This window comes from Stegostoma tigrinum, chromosome 10 (genome assembly GCF_030684315.1).
Source record: "Stegostoma tigrinum isolate sSteTig4 chromosome 10, sSteTig4.hap1, whole genome shotgun sequence".
Classification (NCBI taxonomy): domain Eukaryota; kingdom Metazoa; phylum Chordata; class Chondrichthyes; order Orectolobiformes; family Stegostomatidae; genus Stegostoma; species Stegostoma tigrinum.
This window is the reverse complement of record NC_081363.1, coordinates 26,205,417-26,222,129: the sequence shown is the minus strand read 5'-3', so window position 1 is coordinate 26,222,129 and position 16,713 is coordinate 26,205,417. Positions and strand designations below refer to the sequence as shown.

The window sequence follows — 16,713 nt, the reverse complement described above, 5'->3', positions numbered from 1 at the left end:
GTTTGGTGGGGCAGGAACAGGCTGAGACAATGGGTCGACCAGGGCAGGCAGGTTTGTGGATTTTGGGAAGGAGATAGAAACGGGCTGTGTGGGGATAGGGAACAATGAGGTTGGAGGCTGTGGGTGGGAGGTCCCCTGAGGTGATGAGTTCATGGATGGTGTTGGAGATGATGGTTTGGTGCTCGGGGGTGGGGCCATGATCAAGGGGGTGGTTGGAGGAGGTGTTGGAGAGTCGGCGTTTGCACCTCCCAGTCGCGAACCATTTCAACTCCCCCTTCCATTCCTCAGACGACATGTCCATCATGGGCCTCCTGCAGTGCCACAATGATGCCACCCGAAGGTTGCAAGAACAGCAACTCATATTCTGCTTCGGAACCCTGCAGCCCAATGGTATCAATGTGGACTTCACAAGCTTCAAAATCTCTCCTTCCCCCACCGCATCCGAAAACCAGCCCAGTTCATCCCCTCCACCCACTGCATCCCAAAACCAGCCCAGTTCGTCCCCTCCCCCCACTGCATCACACAACCAGCCCAGCTCATCCCCTTCCCCCACTGCATCCCAAAACCAGCCCAGCCTGTCTCTGCTTCCCTAATCTGTTCTTCCTCTCACCCATCCCTTCCTCCCACCTCAAGCCGCACCTCCATTTCCTACCTACCACCTCATCCCGCCTCCTTGACCTGTCCATCTTCCCTGGACTGACCTATCCCCTCCCTACCTCCTCACCTATACTCTCCTCTCTAGCTATCTTGTTTTCTTTCCATCTTCGATCCGCCTCCCCCTCTCCCTATTTATTCCAGTTCCCTCTCCCCATCCCCCTCTCTGATGAAGGGTCGAGGCCCGAAACGTCAGCTTTTGTGCTCCTGAGATGCTGCTTGGCCTGCTGTGTTCATTCAGCTCCACACTTTATCTTGCTTTAGCAATTAAGTCTGAGCACAGGTGATTACCTACCCCTCAGCTTGAACTCTTTTTAGTCTGAAATTCTCACTGTACTCTCCCTTAGTTCTCCTTGAGAAACGTCTAATGTGGAGTTTTTGGTACTTCAGTAGTACAGACTCAAGAAAGCCTTGGAGCAGTTTTTTTTTAAAATAGCTTTCAATTTACTTTTCCTGGTCATTTCCCCTTCATTAATTTTATTGTCAGTGCAATTCCAGACATGAGCTTGTAATTTGTTACAGCAGGTCTCTGGTGAGGGTCCCCAGTTGGTTATGATTCCAGATGGGCATGTGGCCAAATGATTATGCTCCTGCATTCTCCTTTGTTATTTAGTCCCTCTCTGGGTTGGTCACAATCAGGTAAATTTCCTCGTGGTTGCTGTTTTCCCAGCCCAAATGTATTTATACTTTAAAAGGTGCCGATTTAAACAAACTTACTTAAGTTAAAGAGCAAATTCATTTGTTATTGAAACATGAGAAAAGATAATAGAACATGACACACATACACGCAGATTAAAAATGTGAAATGAGTCTGAAAAGGTAAACGTTAAAAGTGAATATGCGCATCAATCTTTGTGTTGTTCATCACGAATTGTGTACAGGTGCGGCTATTAAGTTGCATGATTCCAGCAGTGCTGACTTTGGCAGTTGAGCGATTTTCTGGGCATGCTTGCTTCTGCAATTAAATGAATGGAGTTTGTCTAGCTTCCTTGACTAGTAGCTGTGCTGATTTGCTTTCAGCAGACCGAGACCTTATTCCTTTTTACCTGCACAGACAAGATTGTCTAGTGGAAGTTCTCAGCTATGTAGTGTTACAACAGTGGAACATGAGTCACGTGCCCCCTTAGCACAAATGCGTAGAGACCAGAGTTGTAGTTAGATTAGAACCTCCTTTTCTAACTATTCCAAGAATATTAAAACAGAGCATGTCTTTCGTCCAGAGCCAACGACATTTGAGAAGTGAAGGGAATTTTCTCCTTGTCTGGGGGCGGCACAGTGGCTCGGTGGTTAGCACTGCTGCCTCACAGCGCCAGGAACCCGGGCTTGATTCTACTTTCGGGTGACTGTCTGTGTGGAGTTTGCACATTCTCCCTGTGTCTGCATGAATTTCCTCTGGGTGTCCACTTAGCCAGTCTGTCCAAGTCAACCTGCAGCCTCTTAGCATCTTCCATACATTGTCACCCTGCTTAGTGTCATCTACAAATTTGGAGATATGGCATTCAATTCCTTCATCCAACTTGTTAGTGTATGTTGTGAACAGCTGAAGTCCCAGCATTAAAACTTGCGACACCCCACCCATTACTGTCTGCCACTCTGAAAAGGACCTGTTTATTCCAACAGATAGTAGGAACTGCAGATGCAGGAGAATCTGAGATAACAAGCTGTAGAGCTGGATGAACACAGCAGGCCAAGCAACATAAGAGGAGCAGGAATGTTGACATTTCCAGTCAAGACCTTTCTTCAGAAAAGGGTCTTCAGACACTGAGTTTCAATTTTTCGTACTGATCTCTTCTATGGAAACTTGTCAAAACCTTCGGAAAGCCCAGATACACAACAAATACTGATTCACATTGTCCACTCTACTGGTCACATTCTCGAAGAATTGCAGAAGATTTGTCAAGCATGATTTCCCTTTCGTGAATCCATGCTGACTAGGACCAATTCTGTCATTGCTTTACAAATTCTCAGTTATTACATCCTTAATGATTGACTCCAAAATTTTCCCTCCCACAGATGCCGGTCTATAATTCTCCATTTTCTCTCTCCAACCTTTTTTAAAGAGTGGAGTTGCATAAGCTGCCCTGCAGTCCATTGAAAATCATCCTAAGTCTACAGAATGCTGAAAAATGATCACCAATGCATCTGCTATTGCTAGGGCCACTTCCTTAAGTATTCTGGGAGATGGAGGATCAGGCCCTGGAGACTTACCACTTTTTAATCCCCATCAATTTCCCTAATACCAGTTCCTGACTGATAAGGATTTCCTTCTGTTCCTCCTTCATGCTTGATCCTCTGTCCCTGAGCATTTCCTGAAGATTATTTATGTCCTCCTTAGTGAAGACAGATCCAAAGCATTTGTTCAGTCATGAATCTATTCATCTCCACCTTAAAAATATCTAACATACAATTATCCTGCCTCCATTGCTCTCTGATAAAGTGCATTCTACAGATTAAAATTCTTTGAATACAGAGATTCCTTCTCATATCCACTTTAAATGGGAGACACCTATTTTTAAACTATGTCCATTATTCTAGTCTCTCCTGTGAGGGGAAGCATGCTTTCAGTGTTTGTCTTGTCAAGTGTTCTCAGATTTTATGTCTCGTTAACATTAGCTCTTCTAAACTCCAATGGATACAGACCTTGTCTAACCCTCCCGAACCTGTTTTAGATAAATTTGAGTGAACTCAAGTGTTATTTCTAATGTGTACTGTTCTGAAGAAAGTGAAATTATTATCACAACATTGAAATTTATAGCCTAATAAACATTGTGTTCATATTCTGATTGGCACCTATCTATGAACCACACTAGTTTTATGGAGGTGCATTAACCAATCCCTCAAGCCCAGTTGAGAGTCATGTCAAAGAAGGTGTGGAATAGAAAATAAAGGGACAAAATTGTAGAACTAATTTTTTAACCCATTGGAACTTCTAGCGTAGCATTTGTTAGGAGAGTGAAATTGGTGAAATTATCCACATGACTCAGGTAGGTTGAAAAATAAATTTTGAAGTACATTTCCATATTGACACCCATTTTTCCAAATGCAGACAAGAACTTTATTGCCAGAAGAAAAGTTATAAGCAAAGTTAACACATTATACACTCAGGCAATGAAGAATATTTGCAGGCCATATGAAGATAGCACTTAGCAATTACATTTTTGTAAATGTATTTGTTAAATGACATTAGCAGAAAAATCTATATCAGCACTGAAATATTTAGCTGTGCATATAAGAAATAGGAGGTATAACTGCATAATATCCAGTCGAATTTACCAGCAGTCTAGACAAGCTCTGATTGATCTGCAACATAATTGAATAACCCTGTATGAGTCAGTGTACATTAAAGCAGGTTTGAGTAAGCATTTATCTAACTAAGTAAAGTACCATTAAAAGAGTTCAATATACATGAGTATGTGTGCCATACGATAGCATATGTAATGTTTCAGATAATCAATTAATTGAAAGGACAAAATGTGACAGCAGCATACTGTTACGGAGTGATGGATGAAACAACATTTTATTTTACTTTGGGTTTTCTAGCAAGCATTTTAATTTGAATCATTTGATTTCATAGTTTTAGAATCTGTGTTGCTAAAGAACATAATTATACACTGTTTTGTATAATATGCTTCAATCACTTAGCCCAAATGAATTCCTACCACTATTTTCGGTTGGGGGTACCATTTGTTTTGCAGCTGTTACAGTTTCATACCAAGGAAGGGTGGTACCCATATTTGCAATAACTGTTGGGTCTCTTGTTCATATGTTCTGCCTGAGATTTCTGTAGACAATTTATTTGAACAACTGGTTAGTGTTTTAATTTCAAGGACACTTTCTGTTATCTCTTTCCAATGATGGAACAAATCTTTTAAGGTGAAGTAAATTTGGCTAATGAACTTTAGTTATTCCTTCTGCTTCTAGAAACTATATGTATCTAATCAATCAAATTTATCAATAACAGAAATGAAATGAGGAAGTACAACCACACTACCGCAGATATCAACAATTATAAACAATTAACAAAAGTTAAAAAATTGCCTTCCGTTATTTTTACAACGCTTTTGCTTTCCAAGATTTTATCAAAGTTTGTTTTGAATCAACATTATGGAAGAAATGGTTGTTTGGTTTTTCTGTTATGGAAAATATTTCAGTTCAGAACTGTTGTAGATGTTTTAATCAACGTATTCAGATATATAACTTCATGCCTCTGGAGCCGATGGGATTAGAACCTAGACTTCTGGCCCATAGGGAGGGCCACAATCATTGCACATCAAGAGCTCTCAGAGCCACTATAACTGCCCTACATAGGAGCATCTGGAATGTAGCACTTGTACATGCAAAGAGTAGTGCAGGTTTGGAACTCTAATCCTTCAACTGATGGTCAATGTTAAGTATTTCGTTAAATATAAATCTGCGGTCGAAAATTTTTAATTAAGCGAGGGTTTCAAGAGATAGGGGCCCAACGCAGGGATATGGATAATAAAATGTGAAGCTGGATGAACACAGCAGGCCAAGCAGCATCTCAGGAGCACAAAAGCTGATGTTTCGGGCCTAGACCCTTCAGGGATATGGAGTCAGACCAAACCTCAACCATGATCTTATTGAGTAGTGAAGCAGGCTCAAGGTTCTGAATGGCCTTCTCTTGTTCCTATGTTCCTAAGGGAATTAGCATCAGCAAACACTGTAAGAGCCGGCATTTAATCGTTCAATAGTTGCTCAATCTAATCTCAGAATTGTAAACCGAAGATAAAGCTTTAGATACTAGATATTGTGAATAAGAACAAGAAATGCTGGAGACATCAAAAACATTAGGCAGCATTGCTAGGGAGAAGAATATAACTAAAATTTGTCCAAGCTGCAGAGAACCTTGATGTCCCTTTCAACCTACGGCCAATTTTACTGAGGCTACCTTAAAAGTTTTGAAGTGTTCTAGGACAGTTCTCAGTCTTAAATAACTTCCATGGGACCCATTTCCACCACTATATTGACCTGGACTGGTTGTTTTGCCGACATTCAAATAATCCCAGGAATATGAAGCAATTCAGAGAAATTTCAGCTAATGACCTATCCTGCTGATTCACTCTTTCTTAATTTCATTCCATCAGTGGGGCAGTCGGAACTTCGATCCATTGGAACCTGAGAAATAGGGATAGAATTATGTCACATTTGTGCCCTGCTGCACTATCCACTGTGACCATGACTGAACTTTGCAGTCAACTCCACTGTCCCTCTTGAACCCGAATCACTTAATATCCTTATTTCCCAAAAGTATTTGAATCCCAATCCTGAAAGTGTTTATCAATTGATCACCTGCAGCTTTCTGCAATAGACAAATCAAACATTAAAAACCTTCTGAATAACAAAAACTTCTCCTCAACGTAATTCTAAATGTCTGACCCTGTATCATGAAACTTGTAAGCTCGCAATAGCGATATTGTCATGAAAATTGATAAATGTCAGACATAATGAGTAAGTACTTTATACTAGTGTTTACACCATAGGAAAAGGTCAGATTGTCAGAGCTGCCAGGGTAACAATTATCAAATCAGGGTTGTAGACAGAACAAACTTAACGTAAACAATAACAGTAATGTAAAAATTAATGATGCTAAAGATCAACATATCTCTAAATTGTTTCTATCCCTAGGTTTCAAAAGAAGTAGTAGGGAACTTTGCAGTTGCCCTAATTGTAAAGTTACAAAACTCTATCAATGAAGAAACAGTTTCTTTAAGTTGGAAAATAGTGAATAACACTCCACTAATAAGAAAGATGAGAGGAGAAAATCAAGGAGTTCTACACCAATTAGCTGAACATTTGTAGTAAGAAATAACTATAATTTAAAATTATCTGGAAGTGATGGAAGACATTGAAAATATTCAGAAAGAACCAGAATGGATTTGTAAAGAATAGGTGATATCAATGAAATCTTGTGAGATGACTGAAACAGTGGATGGGGGAATATCTATGAAAGACATTTATATGGACTTCCAGAAGGCATTTTAGAATGGCCCCTTTTTTAACAGAAACTATCCCGTAAAGTTAATGCTCATGAAATCGAAGACAATTTTTTTCAAAATGGCTAAGCAGTAGAGGAATGAGGGTTATCTTAATGGGCAGACAGTCTAATTTACGGAATGCTCCTCAAGGATCTATGTCAGGGGGTCTCAACATTATTTACTAACAGGTGATGTAATGCAAACCCACATATCCTTCCCATTATGTGGATCTGACAAGTTCCCATTTTAACTATCTTTGCAGCATCTTCGTGAAACTGCTAATATAACTACAAATTTAACAATTACATGCTTTCGAGGTAAGCTGCGCTGAAAATTAGAATTCTTTGGATATAATGTTTCTGCGTTGTGGTGTCAGTTCTCCAGCTTTCCACTTAATTTGAGCATGGGATTTTACTGGTTGCACAGTTTGTACCTTATTTTGTCAGCAATTACTATTAAAGGCATTTTAGATCAATACAATGGATGTCATTCCTGTGGTGAAGCGTGTAACGATACTATGGCTTTAAGAGGTATATTGTATTTTTTTTGTGAAGACAGATTGAAACACAGGTACCAAGCAGCCTGCTCAAAGCTAATAAAGTAAACAGCTTGTGAAGCCTTGGTTTTATTTTTAAAGTTGAAACAATACAAGCAGCCTGAATGGGTAGGGTCAAGCTCCCACAGAACCAAGATTTTTAGTTTTAGCTTTCTGCAGTTGGGGTTTTTGTTAAGCATTTTGATAAAGTTATAGTTCAGCCAATTCTTGTCTTTTGTTTTAATTTGTCTGTATGTTAGAAATAATGTAAAAATAAATTGTGTTTTGCTTAAAGCCAAGTAACCAATCAAATTGCATCTGAAATGCAACAACTTACACTTACCTTTAAAATAAGAAAAAGTTAGGGTCTCGGCTAGCTTCCTAAAATATTTTGAGGGGGTTGGGTCTGGTCCATAACATGAGCTTTCTTATGAAGAAAAATTCATAAATCCCTACAGTGTGGAAACAGGCCACTTGGCCCAATGAATCCACATCAACTTTTCAAAGAGCATCCCACCTAGACTCACTTCATAACCCTGCATTTCCCATGGCTGATCCACCTACCCTGCACATCTTTGTGACTGTGGGAAGAATCTGGAGCTCCCAGAGGAAACCCATGTGGACATAGGAAGAATGTGCAAACTCCTCAGTGTCAGTTTCCGAAGAGCAGAATTGGATCTGGCTCCATGGTGCTGTGAGGTAGCAGGCTAGCCACTGATCCACCAAGCCACCCTACCGGTTACTGCCCTACCAGGTTGTACCTACACTCACTGGAGTTTAAAAGAGTAAGAGGTGATCTTATTGAAACATAAAAGATTCTGAGGAAACTTGATGGGGTGGCTATTAAAAGAATGTTTGGTCTGGCAGAGGAGATTAGAAGGAAGGGATGCAGTTTAAAAATAAGAAGTCTCTCAGAAGGTTGTTAGTTTGTTGAATTCCATGAATGTGATGGAGGCTGGATCTTTAAATTTACTCAAGGCTGAGTTGGATTTTCTTTGGAAAGTGGATTTGAAAGCACAATCAGATTAGCCATTATGGTATTGATTGCCAAAGCAGACTTGAAGGGCTGAATTGCCAAGTCTCATTCCTGAATCTTATAGTCTTTGGATTCAAAAGCTCTGGTTAGTGCGCTGTGGATTCCAACTGGATTCACTTTTGGATAACATTAAAGAGGAAATAACCAACCTGGACCAGATACAAATAAAATATTCAGACATAAAAGAAGGTCATTTCAACTTGTGTCAACCAGCCCCTAAAGAAAATGATCCAAGTGAATTACTCATTATGTCAGCCGAGACATAACGTGGGAATGTAGTCAAATCACATCTTATGTCCTCAGCAACTATATAACTTTGCATTTGGCTTGTAGAACACACTACATAACTCAATGTTGCTGGAATACCCAGTCCAATGCTGGAATAATTCCAACATTAGTCAATCATATAGTATTAAATCTAAAGAGATAAAAAAAATAGGAAAATGAATATATAATAGGCATTCTGCATTAATGGATCATAATACAAAAAGTAGAGATGAACAGATCTAAATAGATGTTTCATTTTAGTAAGCATTTAAAATTATTCTCATCCTATTCTCGTTCTCTGACAGTTTGACTCGAGATCAGAGAATCCCAACAGTGTGAAAAACAGACCCTTTGGCCCAACAACTCTTCCTTCCCCATTAGCAATTTCTTCCTTCCCCATTAGCAATTTCTTCCTTCCCCATTAGCAATTTCTTCCTTCCCCATTAGCAATTGCTTCCTTCCCCATTAGCAATTTCTTTCTTCCCCATTTGCAATTGCTGCTGTTCCGAATTATTGTGAAAGTTGTGGCAGTTTTACTTTTCCTGCCAAGGATGAAACCCCTTCCTGTCAAGATCAATCAGCAGTGTCAACCCATAAAGAACATCAGCATGTGTCAAGACCTCTCAAGAAGTGTGTCGCGGTGTCAATAAATTTTGACCCTTCGAAAGATGTCAAAATGTGCAGTCATAAATGAGAGATTTTCTGAATAAAATGTAGCCTGTAATACGGAAAGGTAAATAGTATGACTTTATTTTTTTCCTATATGCATGTATTCCTATGGACGATGGTTGTCCAAAGTATGATATTAATGCTGGTCTTTCTTTGCTTTCTTTCCATGGAATGTCATTGTTTATGATTGCTGAAAATTAAAAATTTCTTCCTTAAAAGTTTTCCATAAAACTATTTCTGCCATAAAAATAGTTATGCTGTGTCCAGCATGGAATAAACTGGTAAAAACCAAAGGAACTGTGGATGCTGTAACTCAGGAACAAAAACAAAGTTGCTGTAAAAGCTCAGCAGATCTGGCAGCATCAGTAGAGGAGAAAACAAAGTTAACATTTTGGGTCTGGTGACCCTGCCTCAGAACAGTTTCCGAAGGTTCTGTGGAAGGGTAACTGGACCCGAAACGTTAATTCTGTTTTCTCCTCTACAGATGCTGCCAGACCTGCTGAGCCTTTACAGCAACTTTGTTTTTGTTCCAGAATAAACTGGTATTTTGTAAGGATACCAAACATTTTATTTGAGAGCAGGGTAAATAAACCCTGCGGGTGCAGGATGCATTAGCAATAGTTGGAGGCTTTTTCCCAATGTAGAAAGGCCAAGTACAAAAGGTCATAGGTTCAAGCTGAGAGGGGGTAAATTTAGGGGAAGAGTGCAGGGAAAGTTTTTCACGCAGATGGTGGTGAGTGCCTGGAATTGCCAGTGGAGTGGTGGAAGCAGGCATGTGAGCAACATTTAAGGCGTATCTTGATAAACACATGAACATGAAATGACTGGAAGGGTAGATACTTCTCATGGGCAATAATTAGTAGATCTAAACAAGGAATAGGAATTGACACAGGCTTGGTGGGCCAACGGGCCTGTTCCTGTGCTGTATTGTATTGTATATTTGCAAGTATTGAAAAGTTCCTCCACTGTTACAATTTTCAAATAATCAAACAGATGGCTGTGCTTTTTACAAAGAAGGAAGGAAAGCTCAGATATTTGTCAAAATTCCACTACAGTCAAACAGCTAACTGAGCATTGCTGTAAAGAATGAAGAGAGACCATGCAGAGAGTTTAAACAGTTAGCTATTGATCTCAGAGATAATGGGAACTGCAGATGCTGGAGAATCCAAGATAATAAAATGTGAGGCTGGATGAACACAGCAGGCCAAGCAGCATCTCAGGAGCACAAAAGCTGACGTTTCGGGCCTAGACCCTTCATCAGAGCCTCTGATGAAGGGTCTAGGCCCGAAACGTCAGCTTTTGTGCTCCTGAGATGCTGCTTGGCCTGCTGTGTTCATCCAGCCTCACATTTTATTATCTTAGCTATTGATCTCACTCTGGACTAGCTTTTCAATACCTGAGGAGCAGAATCTGGACAGAGATCAGCCAGAACAGTGACAGCAACAGCAATAGAGCAAAGGATAGCGAACCTGGGAGTGAACAGTGGCAGTGAGAAAAACACATCAGGCCCATGGTCAATCAGAGCAAACGTGAAACTGAATCTAGGGGCAGAGATCCAGGGCAACATCACATCTCAAAAAGTGACATAGGCTTGGCTGCTCACAAAAAAGAGTAAGCCCTCAAAGAATGCAAAAATAGTAGGAAAGAACTTAAGCAAGAAATTGGGACAGCAAAAAGGAGTGTAGAAGTTTCAGGGCAATCCCCAGTTTTAAAAGGAAAAACTGAAAGAAAATGGCCTTTTGTGAATAACTGGTCAACCTGGCGTCTGTGGGGGCGTGTGGGGACAGAGATCGTCAGAGGTATGAGACAACTCGACCTACAAACCAGCACCCACCAGACATCATATCCAGGGACAGGCATAGAAATGGTAATGAACCTGAAACTGTGAACAATGTAGCCTATCTAGTTAATGGGATAATGATTCACCCTAATCTGAAAACAGTTTGGGAGGCTCCATGAAGTCATCAAAATTCCAGTTAAGTACATTTGGGACAGTATTGACCCTTTTGCTTCCACGAATGATGAGATTAAACCCAGCAACTACCGGAGATACTTGTGAAATAGAATTACTGATGGGGGGGCGCGGAGGAGCGGAGCCAGCCGGCCCTTTGGAATTGCAAGGGTAAAAAGGGCAGCAGGGCCAGCCAGCTATCGGGGCTGCTCTTCTTCTTTTCCACTCTCCTCGCTTTGAGCTCGCTGCTCCTCTGGACGCCAACCCCTTGGGGCTGAAGACATCGACCCTGTCTGCGACCTCGGACTTCGGAAGTCCACAACAAGACCCAAGGCAGAGAGGGAGCCCCACCGGACAAGCAACAAGTCCCTCTGAGACCGTAAGAACCCTTTTCAGGCCTGGGACACTCGCACTCTGGAGTAGTTGGCTAGGATGGGGGGAGGGTCTTGTGTGATTTTTAAAGTACCCTGTAAATTGTGTGAAGTTAAAGATTTACATTGTGTCCGCTCCAGTTTTCTTATATTTTATATTAGGTTATAGAGTATAAGTTTTATCGAGGTATTGTGCGGATTGGGCAAGTTGAGTTTTTCTGTAATAAAGTTCACTGATAATTTTGAACTCATATTTGAGTCCATCTGTGCACACCAATTCTGGCTGAGTTCACAGCAGATCCCACACAATAATTCCAGTGTCAAGGACCGGAGGGTGATCCGGGCGATTCGAACCACCCACTCAAGGGGGTTTGCTGGCCAGGATAAGCAGTTTGATCTCTCTTTTTCTCACTCTTGAGGGTACTGCCCAAGTGGGTAGGTACCAGGTGGCCGTTGTCCCACCAACAAGAGACGGAATCGTCCAGGCATTGGTGGCGGTCGCGATTACTGTGTGGAGATAAGTTCCAACTCACTGGTCAGGCTATAAACAGTGAGCTCAGTTCAGGACGGAAAGAATTGGTGGCAGGACGTATTTCTGACTGGAGATCTGAAGCCAGTGGTGTTCCACAGGGATCGGTGCCTGGACCCCTGTTGTTTGTAATATATATAAATAATTTGGAAGAGTGTGTAGGGGGCCTGATCACCACTAAGTTGGTGGACAACACAAAGATTGGGCCAGTTGCAGATAATGAGGAGGATTGCCAGAGGACTCAGCAAGATATAAATAGACTGGAGACCTGGGTGGGGAAACGGCAGACGGAGTTTAATTTGAACAAATGTGAGAGGATGTATTTTGGAAGATCGAATACAGGAGGGAGGCATACAGCAAATGGCAAGACATTTAGCAGCATCAACATATAGAGGGATCTAGGAGTACTTCCACCTGAATATGGCAACACAGGTGGCAAAAGTAGCCAAGAAGGCAAATCGCTTGTTTGGCTTCATTGGTGGGGCATACAGTATAAAAATTGGCAAATCATGTTGCAGCTGTGTAGAACTTTACTGAGGCCACATTTGGAATATTATACACTGTTGTTGTCAGCAAATCACAGAAGGATATAGAGGCCTTGGAGACAGAACAGAAATGGTTTAAGAGGGTGTTGCCTTATTTTGGAGGGTGTTAGTTCTGAGGAGAGATTGGACAAATTTGGTTTGTTTTCACTTGAACATCAAAGGATGAGGAGATGATCTGATAGAAGTTTACAAAATAATGAGAGGCATGGGTAGTGTGGATAGTTGGAGGCTTTTTCCCAGGGTGAATTGTCAAGTACTAGGGGAAGTATGTTTAAGATAAAAGGAAGAAAGTTTAAAGGAGGTGTGAGAGGCATGTTTTTTCCTGCTAAGTGTCTGGGATGTGCTGCAAGAGGAGGTGGTGGAGGCAAAGATAATAAGAATGTTTCAAGGCATCCTGACAGATAAAATGAATAAGAAGGGAATCGATGGACAATGGCTGCTTAGAGGTAAGACGTTTTTAGTTTAGTAAGGCATCATGTATCGGTGCAGTCTTGATGGGCCAAAGGGCCTGTCCCTCTGCTGCATTAATCATTGTTGTATGTGTACAACGCAAAATAGCAATTCACCCATTAGGTAATCTATTGTAATAAATCTGGAAACTCATAATATATAAAATTTCTATCGAGTAGAAACAGGCCATTTGGCCCATTTAAAACACACCAATCCTCAAAACAGCATCCGACCCAGATTTTGCATTTCTCATGGCCAATCCACTTAGACTGCATATCTTTGGACTGTGAGAAGAGCACCTGAAGGCAACCCACACAGACACTGGGAGAATGTGCAAACTCCACACACGCAGTCACCAGAGGGTGGAATATGAACCCAGGTCCCTGGTGCTCTGAGGCAGCAGTGCTAACCACTGAGCTACCATGCCACCCTTGAAAACCCTTCGACTTTTACAATGCAATTCTGTCACTTGACAGATTGCAAGTTTTCTGAATAACCAATATTATTTAGTAACAATGATTTCATGGTCATTTGCTTTTTCGGTTGCAGTAATGTAATCACTGACTCCAGCCAGCACAGCTGTAGGTTAATGCTGTTCACAAAGAACGTAAAGGAGAGAACGCATTTTCACTCACCAGGGTTTCAAAACATGAGCAATTTGCTGAAAATTGCAGAAGATCTGATATGGCACAACTTGCAACCAACAGGGTGAGGGATTCCCAACCAATTCCGTTTCCCACTCTATTGATTTATTGCTCAGCAGCTATTTCATTGTTTCCATCTCCAATCAGCCCTTTGCATCTTTCTTCAATAATAAAAGATTCAAAAACCATTTCAGAAGTAATGAGGAACTGAGTGTCATGTTAAATAAGGAATTTTAGAAAATTAGTATTTGTAAAGGAAAATATTATTAGAGAAATTGAAGAGACTAAATACTGACAAAATCTCTGCATCTGATGGCTTATGCATTTGGGTTTTAAAAGAGGTAGCAACAGAGAATGCATTGGCTTTGATTCTAAAGAATTCACTGGATTCCAGAACAATCTTCTTAGGTTCAAAGGTGATGAACATAATTTTGCTAATAAAAGAACAAGGGTAAGAGAAAGCCAGAAACTAGTTGTTCTGATCTAAGTCATTTGCAAATCCAGCCTTGCTTTTAATCCATTTGCCTCTTCAGCTGCAAAGAACAAGGAAGAACAGTATAGCACAAGAACAGGCCCCTTGGCTCACCAAGACTGCATCAACACATGATGCCTTTCTAAACTAAAAACCTTTCACCTCTATCCCTCTAATTTCTGCCTGTTATATGTCTGTCACAATGTCTCTTAAATGTTGCTATTCGCCTCTACTACCTCCTCTGGCCATGCATTCCAGGCACTTACCACCCTCTGCTTAAAAAAACTTGCTTCTCACATCTCCTTTAAACATACCCGTTTTACCTTAAACCCATGTCCTTACCAATTGACATTTCCACCCTGGGAAATAGACTCTGACTATCCAATCTACCCACTTTAAGGATCACAGTATCTCTGTTTTGTCTCAATGTTTAATGCAGACCCGCAACCAGCTTGTCATGTTTGTTTGCTGTCTTCACTCAAGGGCATGGATGTGTTGCCATATGGCATCATGATATGTCAATTTCACACCTACAGTATTTGCCAGTGGCCAGCTCATAAAACAGACTGCATGTGCCTCAATCAAATGGCCACATTTCACAGGAGAAGGGGAGCAGCTTCAGTCGAGGTAAGGAATGCTGCTGTCTGTCAGAGGGTGCTGGTACACTCAGCTAAGGGCAACATCTGATCTCAGTCCCAGGGACGTGGGCATAGTCAGACATCCACAGAAGCATTCAGGTTTAGGGTCTATCTCAGTACTGGTTGGGGAGTAGGTAACGATTAGTCCTGCTGGTCCAGTGCCAACAGTCAAAAAGTTTATGGATCATCAGTCTGAAAGCCTTCTGGAGAGGGGCCGCAGTCTTGCCTATCATCAGATAAGACTGAGGCTTTATAAGGCTCTAGTTAGGCCCCATTTAGAATACTGTGCCCAATTTTGGGCCCCACACCTCAGGAAGGACATACTAGCCCTGGAGCGTGTCCAGCGGAGATTCACACGGATGATCCCTGGAATGGTAGGTTTAACATATGATGAATGGCTAAGGATCCTGGGATTGTACTCATTAGAGTTTAGAAGGTTGAGGGGAGATCTAATAGAAACTTACAAGATAATGTATGGTTTAGAAGGGGTGGACGCTAGGAAGTTGTTTCCGTTAGGCGGGGAGACTAGGACCCGTGGGCACAGCCTTAAAATTAGAGGGGATAAATTTAAAACTGAAATGAGACGACATTTCTTCAGCCAGAGAGTGGTGGGCTTGTGGAATTCATTGCCGCAGAGTGCAGTGGAGGCTGGGACGTTGGATGCCTTCAAGGCAGAGATCGACAAATTCTTGATCTCAAAAGGAATCAAGGGCTATGGGGAGAGTGCAGGGACGTTGTCTTGAAATGCCCATCAGCCATGATTTAAATGGCGGAGTGGACTTGATGGGCCAAATGGCCTTACTTCCACTCCTATGTCTTATGGTCTTATGGTCATCCAAGGCAGCCAGGGCATTGGCAATGGTCAGTCCTGAAGGTGAGCAGAATGCGGCATGGACAGATATCAGTGGACACTGCTGAGGTAGGGAACTGGGTAGGCTCCATGCCAGGGATTGTAGGCAGCAATTTGGGATGCTGATGGTACATGGATAGTGAAGAGTGGTGATTTCAGTGTACAAAGATAGGGAACTAGTAGTACATGGGACGACATGGTGTGCTATGGGAGATAGGGTAATAGTTAGTTACATACGGGTACTCAGTGTCCAGTGTGACCTATCATTGTCTTCTATGATCTGCCAATTGCTAACAGCAACCCATGAATGGAAAATGTGATCATGCCCAGAGTGGGCAGAGCCACTAATGGCTTCAGCTCTTCATGATGGGAGGTCTTCAAGCAGCAATAGTGTCAATCAGGCACCTGCAGAGTGCAAGGCTAAATCATTTTCAATCATATCATCGTTCATGTGAACTACACGCAGTGTACAAGAATAAGGCTCAGCCTGGTCACCCTCTCTCCACAAAAATCCCATGTCTCCTTCAGAACTTCATGGACAGCCCACCTTGACTGAATCCCCACGAGGTCCTACCCAATGCCTTGAATAAAGATGCCAATTTTCATGCCTACCTCCTGAGTCCTGTCAGTACAGCCTGGCCATGCCAATCATTATCACGTACACTGACCTGTCAAAACAACAGTGTGGTGACCATGATGTCCCACGTCATTTGTCCTTGCAATTGCAGTCAGAAATTTCACTGAGGTAGAAGTTCATAGACAACCTTAAATGAGTTAGCTGGGAGTCACGATGCACAATGAAAACGCAAACCCTCACTGTGTGCACAGGGGCATGGCACTGATTCCCTCTCCACCTGAACTATAAGTAAATGCAAAATTCCCTTATATGTAATGATACATCTTGTGGGTGATGTGGAGCTGGGAAGAGAAGGGATCAGTTCTCATGCAGCATGCAAACTCTGCTACTGCCTTTTTGCTGAATAGATTAGGTCCAATGACCAAGTGCCAAAATGAATTCATGTCCCTCCTCACCAGCTGCTCCATGTCCCTTGAAGGAGTGTGTTAAATCTTCAATTGTCAGGGATATGGATTCTGATTGTTCATTG

General features: G+C 41.7%; 1 protein-coding gene across 1 annotated transcript in view; it reads left to right on the top strand.

The window, feature by feature from the left end:
- Positions 1-16,713, top strand: part of LOC125455283 (protein FAM181A-like) — a 143,076-nt gene that overhangs the window by 18,996 nt on the left and 107,367 nt on the right. The window lies entirely within an intron of this gene.